The sequence below is a fragment of the Haliotis cracherodii genome, unplaced genomic scaffold (genome assembly GCF_022045235.1).
Source record: "Haliotis cracherodii isolate W230 unplaced genomic scaffold, xgHalCrac1.p SCAF_4, whole genome shotgun sequence".
NCBI classification, from domain to species: Eukaryota; Metazoa; Mollusca; class Gastropoda; order Lepetellida; family Haliotidae; genus Haliotis; species Haliotis cracherodii.
The window spans coordinates 22,226,328-22,232,327 of record NW_027266297.1 but is presented as its reverse complement, the minus strand read 5'-3'; positions in this window follow the sequence as shown (position 1 = coordinate 22,232,327).

Genomic DNA, 6,000 nt, shown 5'->3' with positions numbered 1-6,000 from the left:
GTATTTTGCCGCTTTCTTTGTCATTAGCGAAGTTAGATTTGTTTGTTGGTTGTTGAACGCCGCAGTCAGCAATATTCCAGCTATATGACGGCGGTCTGTAAGTAATCGAGCGAAGTTAGAGGGTTTATGTTCTTTTACCAGTGCACCTTTTCATTTTGTGAATTTGAAGACAGATTTGGTGCTGGGTTGGTCAGGGTGGGGGTTCTAGAAACTCTTCCTGTTACAGGTGAAGACTTGCTCATCAGGAATGATTTGGCAGGGGGTGGATGTTTGGCTTATCCTGTTGTTAGTCTTGTGCCTCGGTATTTGGAAAGTACTGAAAACCTTGAAAAAGAAAATCCAGGTATTTTCCGTTGTGTGTTGTTACTCGCGCTGTGGCTAAGAAGGGTTCTTCTGAGACTAATTCCAGTTACAATTTGGCAAGCACTTCTATGGATCATTCTCTTGACCTGTCTAAATTTTCGATTGAGAGTACTCAAAATTCTGACGGTTTGGCTGCTGAGAAACCAGTTCTGGTTAAGGAGAAGATAGTTAAGTTACTGGAGGAGGACCCACAACTTGAAATTCTTGCAAACAAGTCACTCTCTTTAGAAGAAACTGACAAGGTTCCAGTTTGCTTTTATTTCAAGGATAGCGTTTTGATGAGGAAATGGAGACCGCCAGATGTTCCTGCCGATAATGAATGAAAGCTTTTCCATCAAATATTTCTTCCAGGTTGTTCATTGTCTGGCGCTCGGCATTAAGGGGCTAAAACACACACACACACACACACACACACACACACACACACACACAAACATAAGTGCAATAATCTTGGACGAGACGTGAAACCCCATTTCACCTCACCTCACCAAGTTCATGTTGAATGGATGTTTCGTTTTTGGCACATTAAGCTCCTTTGACAAGGCATTTGCACGTAACCTTAACTTGTGACAAAATCTTGTTGCCAAATGTGCGGCATGATGTGGTAGAAGTTTGCAAAATTGTGAGTCGAAATGGTTTGTAAACCTAATGAGAAAAGCCCAGTCTCACCTTTGAAACCAATTCCTGCTTTTGAGGTTTCTTTCAGCAGGTCATCATTGATTTGTGCTGGTCCTTTGACTAAAACTAAGTCAGGAAATGAGAACATGCTATCATGTGTGCTTCCACAAGATCTCTAGAGGCTAATGTGTTCAGGAAAAATTACAGCATTGGTTAAGTTCTTCCCCATTGTTAGTTTGCCTAGGACTATTCAGTCAGATCAGGGCTCTTATTTTATGCCACGCTATGCAGTTTCACATAACTCAGATCAAGTCTAGTGCATATCATTCTGAATGTCAAAGAACTTAAGAGCGGTTTCACCAGACTCTTCAGAATATGATAAGGACTTACTGTTTTTAGACAGGATTGTTGTTTGCTGTGAGGGAGTCAGTTCAGTCAGTTTTGGGCTAGGCTTTCAAGAGCTTGTGAAGTTGCTAAGGATAACTTGAAAGAATCCCAGGACAAAATGAAAGTACATTATGACAAAAGACTCAATTTCAGTCATGGCAGTATGAAAAGGTGTTTGTGTTTTTGCCAATCTCTGGTCAACCATTAAATGCTACGATAAACGGTCCATATACCACGATCCATATGTTTTTGACAGAAGTCAGTGATCCTGACTATGTCGTATAAACACCAGGCCGTCGTAAAAAGACACAGCTTTGTCATGTCAGTATGAATAGAAAGTATCATAAAAGAAATGACACTGTACCTAATCAGTGTGTTGCCACTGTTTCACCTGTGGATTGCGCGATACTATTGAGAATTGAGACTTTGTAAAGTTGACCGCCGTGATATTGCTGGAATATTGCTAAAAGCGGCGTAAAACCATACTCACTGACACTGTAAAGTTGATGGCGTCGCTGACTATGCCAGCCCTAAGCTAAACACTTCTGAAGTGTTAGCTAACATGGATGCCATGTTAGGCCATGTCATAGACCAAGGTCAGGTGCAGCCGTACAAGCAAAGGTGGAAGCTATTTAAAAATTCAAAGTTCCACAAAATGAAAAGGAACTTACTGATATTTCTGGGTATTGTCAAAATGTCTCACATGTGGTAGTCGCTCTCACTTATATGATGGGCAAAAAGGTGAAATTTGTTTGGGACAGCAATTGCCAGTCTGCTTTTTTTTAGAAAATGAAAGACATTCTCGTGAACTCTTCAAGTGAACAAGTATACTAATCTCCCAAAATCATCATCAATAGTTATGAAATGGGTAAAAACAATACAACAGGTCTTTGAAAGGCAAAAGGAAGACAATCTATGGATGTCAACTTCTTTATTATGAGGAATACAACGTTTCGGAGTATATGCTTACCCCTTCATCAGGTGAATGAATGCCATGAGACAGAGAGCATATATATGTACATGTAAGAACAACAAAATTAATAAGATAACAAAAGGTGGAAAATCACAAAGGGTAGAAGCTAACAAAGGAAGCCAACAGATGATTGGCGCTGATAGGTGATTAGCAATACACAATGGAAGCCGACAATTAAGCTATCATAGCTAAGTTATTGGTAATGGACACGGGGCGGGTGGGGGTGAGGGTGGGGATTGGGTGTGGGAATGGGTGGGGGTCTATATATTTCAGTGGATAGAATGCTTTTAAGAATCTCTTTTTCAAAGAATAAAGGCGAGAAAACCCTCTCCATAGCCGCAAGAAATCTTTGCTTGTGGATATGGGTCGATTGTACGATCCAGACTGTATCATGAGCATCCGTTTATGAATCACTATGAATAGTGATGATACGAGGTATTCGCGAAAAGTTGTGCGCATCCTGCTCCACCGGTGTTATCCGTCGCAAACACATGCAAAGGCAAGTCAATTCTTCACCTGAACACGTGCATGGTGGCCAGCAAGAGATATTTTACGTCCGTTTCCTAAGGTTTGTGAGAGGAATGCTTGAAAACATCCTTCATCGGCCATCCAATGTCCCTCTTCCACGGGTTTAAGCGGATGTTACCGGGAGGGCAGGCCATACATACCCTATTCGTTAACACCTGGTGTCATCACTGATTTTCAGTGGTCCAAACTAAACATTCCACAACCATTTGACCTTTACGCCAAGTGGAATCAGTTTCGGCAGAAACTCTTAGCTGGTTATTCTCTTGCATTGCCAATTTATATTTACTGTCTCAGTCAATACATCCTTTACGTAAGGGCGGTTATTGATTGATGCCCATAAAGGCATATCGATTACGGCCTAATTGCGCCTCTAGATTCTTTACTTTGACTGATCTGTTTGAAGCTCGACACAATGTATTGATAATACTTGGTCTATTTAAGACACATCTTGAATTTTTTTTTTCCTTTTTAGTTCGTGAAAGGCAACGTCTTTCGCCGAAGGAAATGAATATATTCCCACAGATCATTACCAGACCCTGTATAATGCCATTGAAACAATACTTATTGTGTGTTAGATAACAATGAATCTTCATATACATGAACCAGCGTTTAATTACCACCGAGCAGCGACCATTTTCACAGCAGTCAAGCATGTTTTGCATTTTCTTGATATACTTAACAGCATTGAAAACGCACCACCATAAAAATGGATGTATTTTTATCCGGGCTAAAGTCAAATGAAAATATGCCTATGAATGAGTAATATACGACGTTCTGGACGAAGCATGAAGAAGAACAGCTCGTCAAAACACATTCCTAATGTTTTTGTGAGAGACATCGCCAAAACGCAACAAATTGCGTGCACATTATGGAAAACGTGTTTTGTTTGACGGGAAGCATGCAGAATAGGGCTATAAAAGACAGACTTTTAAAAGCCACATCGCTTGTTGCTGGAGACGTAAAGGGTACTGACACGCGAAATGCCAAGATTAACAGCAGAGGATCCCGAACGTGCCTTGGGCATGCTTCAAGTTGGTACGTCAAGTAGAGTCGTTGCACAACGGTTTCAATGCCATCATTCAACAGTCCTCAGGCTACTGAGCAGATACCAGCAGACAAGAACCACCAAAGATCGACCACGTCCTGGTCAACGTCGTGTAACTACAGCACGTCAGGATCGCCATATTGTTCGTCGGCATCTTCGTGATCGTACACTTCCGGCTACCAGGACTGCAGCAACCGTACAAGGCCGACGGGGTTTGATCAGTGCTGATACCGTACGTCGACGACTTCGCTCAGCAGGGCTACGTGCTCGACGTCCATATGTTGGACCCATACTCACTGATCGACATCGAAATGAACGTCTGCGTTGGGCCAAAAGGCATCGTCATTGGAGATTGCGGCAGTGGCATGGTGTGCTGTTCTCTGATAAGTCCCGTTTTCATTTACGGAATGCTGACGGTCGACTGCGAGTGTGGCGTCGACGTGGAGAACGTTACCACAATGACTGCGTTGTACAGACAGATCGATGGGGGGAGGGAGTGTCATGGTGTGGGGCGGCATCAGTCATAACCATCGAACAGAGCTCCATGTTTGTTGTGGAAGAGTTAATGCCCTTTACTACAGGAATAACATTGGCAAATAACGTCGTCCTATTCTTTCATCAGCACCAGGATATGCACACCTTCCAGCAAGATAATGCAAAAGCGCACACAGCACGTGTTTCAACACAGTACCTTGTGAACAATAATGTGCCTCTGCTTCCATGACCAGCCCTGTCATCCGATCTATCGCCAATTAAACATCTATGGGTTTAACTGGGTAAAAGTACAGAACCTGAAAGAACTTGAAGATACACTACGTCGAGAGTGGAATGCCCCAGAACACTATTCGCAGACGTATTCGATCAATGAGAAGACGTTGCATGGCCTGTGTTGCTGCCAATGGCGGAGATACCAGATATTGACTTTTCATTTTAACCCTAAGTGTCTTCCTTACACTGATGACGTAAATGTATACGTAATTACTGTGTGACATTCCTGTTTCCTTTGTCGTCTTTCTTAATAATCCGTCTATGTCTGTTCTAATTCAAATCGGTCATTGCTCAAGTTGTTTTTGTAATATTTCAAGATTTATTGCTCGTGCGTTTTCAATGCTGTTCAGTATATAATACATTGCCTTAATTGCAACTATCAAATACGCTTATTTGGAGCCAGTCTTACGAGCACGGATACCAAGGCAGCTTTCAAATACGCTCATTAGGAGCAAGTCATACGAGGATGGCTACCAAGGCAGCTATCAAATACGCTTATTAGGAGCCAGTCATACGAACACGGCTACCAAGGCAGCTTTCAAATACGCTCATTAGGAGCAAGTCATACGAGGATGGCTACCAAGGCAGCTATCAAATATGCTCATTAGGAGCAAGTCATACGAACACGGATACCAAGGCAGCTATCAAATACGCTCATTAGGAGCCAGTCATACGAAAACGGATAGCAAGGCAGCTATCAAATACGCTTATTATGAGCCAGTCATACGAAAACGGATAGCAAGGCAGCTATCAAATACGCTTATTATGAGCCAGTCATACGAAAACGGATAGCAAGGCAGCTATCAAATACGCTTATTATGAGCCAGTCATACGAACACGGATACCAAGGCAGCTATCAAATACGCTTATTAGGAGCCAGTCATACGAACACGGCTACCAAGGCAGCTATCAAATACGCTTATTAGGAGCCAGTCATACGAACACGGCTACCAAGGCAGCTTTCAAATACGCTCATTAGGAGCAAGTCATACGAGGATGGCTACCAAGGCAGCTATCAAATACGCTCATTAGGAGCCAGTCATACGAACACGGATACCAAGGCAGCTATCAAATACGCTCATTAGGAGCCAGTCATACGAAAACGGATAGCAAGGCAGCTATCAAATACGCTTATTATGAGCCAGTCATACGAAAACGGCTACCAAGACAGCTATCAAATACGCTTATTATGAGCCAGTCATACGAAAACGGATAGCAAGGCAGCTATCAAATACGCTTATTATGAGCCAGTCATACGAAAACGGCTACCAAGACAGCTATCAAATACGCTTATTATGATCCAGTCATACAAACACGG